Source organism: Sinocyclocheilus anshuiensis, unplaced genomic scaffold (assembly GCF_001515605.1).
Source record: "Sinocyclocheilus anshuiensis isolate Anshui unplaced genomic scaffold, SAMN03320099.WGS_v1.1 scaffold407, whole genome shotgun sequence".
NCBI lineage: Eukaryota > Metazoa > Chordata > Actinopteri > Cypriniformes > Cyprinidae > Sinocyclocheilus > Sinocyclocheilus anshuiensis.
The window spans coordinates 2345213-2355064 of record NW_015552593.1 but is presented as its reverse complement, the minus strand read 5'-3'; the positions used below and the strand labels follow the sequence as shown (position 1 = coordinate 2355064).

At 35.7% G+C, this 9852-nt stretch overlaps 1 pseudogene; it reads right to left on the bottom strand.

The window, feature by feature from the left end:
* Positions 1-9852, bottom strand: part of LOC107665563 (protein eyes shut homolog) — a 218051-nt pseudogene that overhangs the window by 141864 nt on the left and 66335 nt on the right.

Here is a 9852-nt window from a genome sequence, read left to right as displayed (position 1 = left end):
TGCACCAAGAGCTTGTAACACTCCAAAGAGAAAGGAAAAATTTAAATCGCATCATATGACCCCTTTAATTGAGATGAAATGTCTATGACGTGTGAAAAATGTGGGAGAAAATTGGATTGCTAATTTTCTAGGGTTAAGGAAGATGCTATATCACTGATTTTGACAATTTAAAAAAGATGGAGTGAATATAGCGAACAGATGAGCAGAGGAGGCATGGATTGTGGTGTACAAATGGAGTGATTTGTTATGTCTTAAGAGAACACAGAGGACATCGAGCCATTACGCACACTTCACAACACCATTATACTCAAGGGGAATGTTGCAACAGCCCCTTCAACCAAGACAGGTTCAGAAAAAAGGGTGCTATGGGGATATAAAACAGAGTGTTGTGTTGAGGTTGTTTAACACTGCTGAGATGTGAAGTGAAAAGAGGAATGATGGTCTTGTTCCTATAGCTCTACTGATGCCATGATCGTGGGTTTGATTTCAAGGGAACATGCGTACTGATGAAATGTAAGATGATTTGGATAAAAGTGTCTGCCAAATGAATAAAGGATATAATCCCAAACTCTTTGTAAATCCATGTTAAAGGGGTCATATACTGTACCAGGAGGAATCAAATTGTCATTGATCTTCTGAGAAAGTAGTTCATTACACCATGAATGCTGTTAATGAAGGATAAAGCAGATTAAAAACTATTTAACACAACAGCAAACCTGTCACTCGCTAATTAATGCAGCACAGCTTTGTATCATCAAATGCAAAATCTTTACATGGGGGTTTTACAGGCAGCAAAATGGGGTTGGAAATTGTCAAAATAAATTATGGTAATTTAGGCTGAACAGTAAAATAATAAAATACATTAAAGGAATAGTTGAAAAATAACATTTCTGTCATTAATGACTCACCCTCATGCCATTCCAAACCCGTAAGACCTTTGTTCAACTTCTGAGCACAAATTAAGGTATTTTTGCTTTCTGACCCTCTAAAGACAGCAACGCATCTACCACATTCAAGGCAACAAAAATAACGACTTTATTCAACAATTTCTTATTCAGATTCACATGGACTATTTTATCGATGTCCTTACTACCTTTCTGGGCCTTGAACGTGTCAGTTCCATTGCTGTCATTGCAGGGTCAGAAAGCTCTTGAATTTCATCAAAAGTATCTTAATTTGTGTTCCGAAGATAAACGAAGGTCTTATGCGTTTGGAACAACACGAGGGTGAGTCATTAATGACAGAATTTTCATTTTTGGGTGAACTATCCCTTTAAGATTGTATATATACTGTAAGTCTGGGCTTGGTAAGATTTCATAATGTTTCAGATTTTTTTAAGATGTCTCTAAAGCTCACCAAGGCTGCATTTATATCAAGAATGCAGTAAAAACTATCTATTCATCCATCTATCCATCCACCGTTCTCATCCACCTCTCTACCACATATAAAATACAAAAATAAAAATAAAATAAATCACAATACATAAAAATAAATCAATACACAAAAAAAACAATATGAAAATATTGTGACCCCTTCTCTGTGCAATTCTATAAGAAAAAGAAAGAAAGAAATGAAAAGAAAGAAAGGAGAAAAATTTGCTCCACCATGGAGTAAAACCTTAGAAAACAGTTAAGTTGCAAAACTACATTGAAAATGTCCCCACGTCACCACTTCTCTCCACATGCCTCTAAATTCAATCAATTTAACGAGTTCACAAATATTCAAAGCAAGATGATTTGCATCAGATAAGCGCGACCTAGCTATTTTGCCTATCATGTTTGTCCTTCCAGAGAACCACGTATTGGGCAGGTGGAGACTCCTGTTGGCAAACCAGCGTGACAGAATTCACATTTTCACACACAGAGAAAGGTCAATCTAATTTACTGACTGTATGAAAGTAATGCACTCCCATGTGACTTTCCATGGCTGGCCCTCTCTCCCCATCCCACGTCCTTTGCTATATAACCAGCACGTGGAAACAGAATTTAAGAGCTCAATTACATGGTAGCTAAACCATTTTGCAATCAGTGATTTCATACTTGTGACAGTAGAACAATCTTTTAAAGCGCTCATGCGATGAGCATATAGAAGCTATTAACACATTGATGCTATTCTAAAACTTTATTGCAAGCCGTAAACATGTCCGATGACAATTGCTCCATATTTCTTTTAAATCACTTCCTTTACATTTGTAAGCAAGATCAAATATTTATTTCAAATTTGAGTGTCATGGCTATAAATAGACCTGCAGTCCCCTCATACGTCCTGCATGAACTTAATGATAGCAAGAAGAACAAAACTGCATGTTGTTGACACCTTAACACAAAAAGCTAGTCAATCAAAGGCGCTTTTCTTGATCTGTCAATGGCAAAGTCATCGGACCATCTTTTGTCAAGGTTACTCTCTATGCATCTCCGAGATGATATCATTCCCTGATGCAAAATAGCTACTCAAATCATTAATTAACCCAGCATGCAAGAGGGCTAATATCCCCGCCTGCATCTCTGTCCACAGGACAGCAGCCTACAAACCGCCCACCTCTAGGTTTCGAGGGATGCCACGAATAGCCCAATTGCATTCTCCATTCAGAAACCGGGGCCTAGGGTTGCATTATTCATCATGAATAAATGATCAACTATTTTTGCCTTCCTGTTCTGTTCTGAGAGCTACTGGAATAAAAATAGAGGAAAAGAAGAGAAAGTCTGTGAGATAAATAAGAAGAGAAAGGGCTGGGGAGGGGCGGAAGAGTGTGAAATGAGAGCACAGAGGCTGGTATCTCTCTTTTTGGTTGTATTAGAGTGGGTTTGCTGAAAGGGAAGGAAAAGCCGATTTGGGATGAGAGCCAAACAACTGCATGTCACACAAGCTTCTGAGCCACTGATTGCTCTCATTGGCCCTCTCTTTGTTCTCAGAGATTGTGAGGCAACACAAGCTTAATCTACAGAACAAAACTGCAACTCAGTGAATAAAGACTCTGGATATTTTGTCCAGACTGATATGACTGTGTCTGTAATAGAAGAAGTATACTAATAATGTTGCATACTGTAATATGTTAGAATTTTTAAAAGACAACTTGAAATGACATTTACAACATACTCATCTTGAGTAATGTGGTGTATTACCAAGTGAAATACTGATTTTATTGGATTGTGAAAATATGGAACATATGGTTTAGACATTATTGCATAATACTGTTTTCCCCCACTTTGGTTACATCAGTAAAAAAGAAAAAATACATGTGGAAATGGAAGATTGCGAAAACAATTATTTTTTCCTTATAATATCATGCACTGATGAACTGTTCAACATAAGACCAGGGACACTAATAAAAAACAAAAATAAAAAATACTAGTTCTTACAATGCAGTTTTTAGACAAGCTTATGTTTCATAAGGCTTTGGTTCCTAAGTGTCATAATTGTCCATTCATTATTCCCTTAGGGATTTTTATTTTATTTTTTATTTTCATTAAAGAGTTGCACATTTCGGTTACCATTAACCAAAAATTACAAACTTTGAAGCAAAAAAACTATTTGAAAATTGGACAACGACAATGGTATAAGACTGAGTACTTAAAGGGAGAGTTCAAGTCTCAAGTCTCAAGTCTACTTTATTTATAGAGCCTTTTCCACTACAAAGTAGACCAAAGGACTGTACAGCAACACAACAATACAAGGACACTGAAAATAAAATTCAACAAAAACAGAAAACAGAAAAAATTACATCTTCCAAAAATCAACAATTAAAAGCCATAGAGAACAAGTATGTTTTCATGCGAGATTTAAACACATCAACTGAGGATGCAGATCACTGAGAGCAGTAAGCAGTTAAATGATCTTTGAGGTCTACCAGAGGTCATATGAATCAAGTCCGTAATATATTCTGGGGCCATATCATGTACAGATTTAAAACGTACAGTAACACCTTGTACTGAATCCGATATTTAACCGGAAGCCAATGCAGCTTTTCCAAAACTGGAGTAATATGCTACCTTTTTTTTGCACTAGTAAGGAGCCTTGCGGCTGCATTCTAGAGTTCACCCAAAAATGAAATTTCTGTCATTTATTACTCACCCTCAGGTCGTTCAAAACCCATAAGACCTTTGTTCATCTTAAGAACACAAATTAAGATATTTTTGATAAAATCCAAGAGCTTTCTGACACTGCATAGACAGCAACGGAACTACCATGTTCAAGGCCCAGAATGGTAAGGACATTGTTAAAATAGTCTATGTGACATCAGTGGTTCAACTGTAATTTTATGAGACTACGAGAATACTTTTTGTATGTTTTTTTTTTTTATAAAGCTCTTGGATTTCATAAAAAATACCTTTATTTGTGTCCCAAAGATAAATGAAGGTTTTAAGGGTTTGGAACGACATTGCGGTGAGTAATTATTGACAGAATTTTCATTTTTGGGTAACTTTCCCTTTAACAGCTTTAATGAGGGAAAGAATTACATTCCCATTAAGTCTTGCAAATGACAATCAAATAAAAAAATGACAGATAAATATAAAACTTCACTAGTTTTATATTTATCTGTCATTTTTAATTTGATTGTCATAAAAGCTGTTGCATATACAACAGATTTTATGTTTATTGGAAAACAAAAACATAGCTGCTAAAAACATTCTTTTGGTGCAATTTGCTTGCTTTGTTTGAAGATTTTCTTTGCAGAATCATTGGTAATGTAGTTTTTACACCAGGAATTCCACTGTTAAACACGATTGTTTGAAAATAAGCTAAAATTATGCAGACTGACACCTTCAACAAAAGCATACCATCAATTAAAAACCTTGTAGCTCACAGTTAGTCTGTCTTTAAATGTACATAAGTTATTGTTTATATTATTGTAACTGTTGCACTATATAGATACTAGAAATAAAAGACCAAAATACAATTTACTATAACAATAGAAATAAGAACAGGAATTCAGTTTGCAGATATTGCAGCGTTATAAACACTGTCTTCAAAACAAAACAGAACCTGTACATTAAATGGTTATAGTTTACAGGATTTTTAAAATTATTAAAAATATTGAAGTATTAAAAATAATCAGACTGAATTCATTGTTTTGTAATTGTAGACTGAAGTTTGTGGAGAAGAACAGCATGGTTAGAATAGATCTATACATTATTTGTTCTGTGCCGGTTATGTCGTATCTCAGGTGGGCCAGGAATGATCTATATTTTATTAATTGCCTTGCACAGAGAACAATAATCATTTAACAACAGATGTTACAGCGCATTAGCGGTTATTATACGTAGTTCCCATATGTATTATTCCAAGAACTGCTGTTGTTCTTTCATTAAGAGCTGTATATGGAAGCTAATAGTTAGTTGAAGATTAATTGTCCTTACCAGATGGAGGTCCACGCAAGTCGAGTTGTTTTCACACATGTTGCTGACACAGTCATTGATGTCCTGCTCACATCTTATTCCAGCGTAACCAGGGTTACACAAGCAGTAAAATCCATCCACAGCTGAAGCAGGAAACACACAGGGAGACAGAAGAATTCACTTTAGAAGAGACGAAATACAGTTTCCTATTTTAGAAACGCATTAGAAACATTTACACAAAAAATGAAATCGCAATGACGTGCTTACGAACTTGGTTTTACAAATGCATCATTCAAGGACGTTGTAGTTATCTTTAGCACCATTTTCAGGGCTGGTTATGAAATTAAACCTTGTAAAGCCAATGTCAGTGCAGGAATCATAGCAAGCAATAAAAACAACTCAATCACCCAACCATCCAATTTTACAAACATACACTATTGTTCATAACATTTTTTTTAATCAAAAATACAATAAAACAATGTTGTGAAATATTACTACAATTTAAAATAATGTTTTCTATTTCAGTATATTCAATTTATTCCAATTCCAGTTACTGAAACATTTTGTTTTAAGCAGTTGTGCTGCTTAATATTTTTGTGGAAATTGATACAAATTTTTTCAGGATTCTTTGATGAATAGAAAGTTCAAAACAACAACATTTAAAAATGGAAATATCCTGTAACTTTAAAAAATTAAAAATAAATAAATAAATCTTTGTGTAAAAGTGTAAAGTGTCTCCATACTTTCACATCTTTCATTGGGTTAACTTAAAAAAAAATACAAATAAATAAATAAAATCAATTTAGCATCCCTAGCACAGTTTGCTAACCAACTATGATATTTTTGATGTGAATACCTATGTGCATTTCTCATAGAAAACGTGGGATTATTTTGCATATATAACAATTACAGATTTTAAGACTTGACATTTTAAACACTTAAGGCATTTAAAGACACTTAAGACATTCAAACTGTGGATTAAATGTTTTATGCTCTACAAATGCCTCATTTTTTACACTCTATATTTCCCTCCACAGCTACTGAAGTCAAAAGACTTATCATATTCTCTATTTTGTCCGTAAACCTTTGCACTTAAGCTTATCAGTAAAACCGTCTTTATCTGCTTGTGGAATTCCACGGTCATTTATATTCACCCCAGCAGCTGGAAACACAGTGTGTCCAATTAAATGTAAAATGTGTGTTTGTGTAGCCATCTCTTTTACAAATGTTACAAGAGTGTCACTGTCCACTGTCTTTGCGTGCATCTGACTTACCCAAAACCTAATGACCCATTCAACAAGCCTTTAATTATTAACGCCATTGAGAAGAAATGCATCCCCTGCCTTTCTCGCCTTTCTGCTGCAAAACAGCAGCCTGTGACAGAGGTAATTGTGGGTTCTTACAGCCGCAAATTGATTACAAGGCCTGCGCCGAGTCCCAGGATTCTTCATTATCCCTTAGATTTACCTATCTATGCTGCCACTCTGTCTTTGTTCGTGTACCCACGATTACTCTCATTAAATGCTCGGGGTCCAGAGTGGCACCTGTATTACTCACACCAGCTGCTCAAAAGATACACCTTGCTCTCTCACTCTCTCCCCATACAAACACAGCAGATCGCACGCCTTCTATATGGCGGACAGGCCCTGAGGGACTGCATGTGTGGGGCTGTTTTTGCTGGTGCATTCTGGGAGAAAGTAAACAAGTCAACTTTGTCTAACAGAGCGTGTTGGAATTGGAGATGTTGGGAGACAAGACAAAGTGGCTGCAGGTTTGAATCCAAGTGGTGGACGAGGAATACTTGGTTGCCTGGTTACAAAATCATCATCTTCATCTCTGTCACCATTTTACCTCAGAGCACAGCACTTAACTGCAGGTTGCTCTGGGAGTGCAATTAGTGAACTACATGTCGGTGTGGATAAAAACCATGTGCTAAATGGCAAATTAGAAGTAAGGTGCATGTATAGTATAAGTTAGCAAAGAATAATATACTATTGCATTACAGCACCGTTTAGTATAGCTTAAAGGAACACTCCACTATTTTTGAAAATAGACTCATTTTCCAACTCCCCTAGAGTTAAACAAACAGTTGAGTTTTACCGTTTTCGAATCCATTCAGCCGATCTCCGCGTCTGGCAGTAGCACTTTTAGCTGCAGCTTAGCATAGATCATTGAATCTGATTAGACCTTTAGCATCTCGTTCAAAAATGACCAAAGAGTTTCTATATTTTTCCTATTTAAAACTTGACTCTTCTGTAGTTACATCGTGTACTAAGACCGACGGAAAATGAAAAGTTGCGATTTTCTAGGCCGATATGGCTAGGAACTATACTCTCATTCCAGCGTAATAATCAAGGAACTTTGCTGCCTTACCATGGGTGCAGCAGGCGCAATGATATTACGCAGTTCCTTAAAATAGTCCCCAGCACGCTCCCTGTGCAAGCAGATGGTCATGTTGGTTATGTTGACGGAAGTTAGCCTATTTTCAGGCGCTTCGTAATATCATTGCACCTGCTGCACCCATGGTAAGGTAGGCCATATGGTAGGCCATATCGGCCTAGAAAATCGCAACTTTTCATTTTCCGTTGGTCTTAGTACACGATGTAACTACAGAAGAGTCAAGTTTTAAATAGGAAAAATATCGAAACTCTTTGGTCATTTTTGAGCGAGATGCTAACGGTCTAATCAGATTCAATGATCTATGCTAAGCTACAGCTAAAAGTGCTACCGCCAGACCCAGAGAGCGGCTGAATGGATTCGAAAACGGTAAAACTCAACTGTTTAACTCTAGGGGAGCTGGAAAATGAGCCTATTTTCAAAAATAGTGGAGTGTTCCTTTAACATTTTAATATGCTTATCAACATTGTGCAACATTATCAACATCAGTTTCATGCACTAAGGTTATGCTCAGTATTTATTTCCCCATTTCCTCATGTAATAAACAAATCTATCATATGAGATGTTCAAACCGTTGCTTCTGGCCACAATATATTAATCCATAATCCATAATAACGCTTCTTAGAAAAAGTCTATCTTCTGTTGTCCTCTCACATCAAAATCCACCATAAACCATATTTGTTTAGAACTGTTTTTGCATGTAAACGGTGCTTGATCTGTTTATATTTTGCTCCTTGTTCAACTGAGATGCATTTTTCACTGGAGAAAGCAATATTATGGAAGTTAAAAATGCCTTAATGATGGATTTATTTCTTACAAACATGCAGCTTTTCATTTCACTTTAATTGATGGACTGGATTCTTTGTGATGTTTTTTATCAGATGTTTGGACTCTCATTCTGATGGCACCCATTCACTGCAGAGGATCCATTGGTGAGCAAGTGATGTAATGCTAAATTACTCCAAATCTGTTTGGGTGAAGAAACAAACTTAGCTACATCTTGGATGGCCTGAGGGTGAGTAGATTTTTGGGTGAACTATTCCTTTAAAAGAGTTTCACACAAGACATGAACAATAACTTTGAAAAATGTCTTTAAAATGATGACGACAATAATGTCTTTAGCTACATTAGTATATGAACAAATGACTAATATATATCGAACACACAGAGCTCCCAGCATGTACTGCATTCAAAAGTTACTGTGATAGGATTAGTTTTACTGCCTGGGGTTTCGGTTTTATGATGCTCTTATTTTTCTCATCACTGCTTGTTTCTTGTTGTGCTGTGATGTTCAATGACCATCTCATTATTTGATTGATGGTTATTGACTTACATTGTTATTGTGGATCTACTTGTGTCCAAAAAGAAGCATCTTATGTTTCAAGAGGTCTTCTCCCTCAGAGGCAGGCAGCCTTACCAAGCAGTCATTGAAAACTGCATGATGAAGACAAATGGACATTTCCAGTATTGCTAATTGAAAATTTGCTGAACAACAGATCAACAATTGCCGTTACAAGAGCTTACTGACTGAAGGAGACATTTTGCATTTAACAAACCCAAGTTGGCTAAAGTACAGAAGACAATTACTCTTGTTGAGAAAAGACAAGAACATTAAGAACATTAAAGCATCATGCTGCCTACCTTTCCTCAATATATATATATATATACAGTATATATATATATATATATATTTTTTTTTTTTTTTGCGAAGATAAAAAGTTTAGTTCTCTACAGCACTCATCTGAGAAAATTCAATGTACTATTGTCTAGTCTAGTACAATACATTATATACAGTAACCTTGCCTTAAAGGTGCACTTACAGGAATAACTGATATTGCTTCGTCTCATGAGTGCACATAATTTTAAACATATTTTAAAGAAACATAACATAATTCTGTATGGGTAAAACTATGAGGAAAAATTAAAAAGATGACATCTTACAAAATAGCCTTACAAAATATTATGCGCCCATTGTCAACGACAATATTCAGAAGGAATATATCATATTTTCAAAGGATATATCTGGTATGTCTGCTGTAATAACAAAGCTGCTTGTTTTCAACCTTTTTTTATTTACATAAACTAGGTGTGGCAAGTTAAAATGAAATATGGGGGGGGG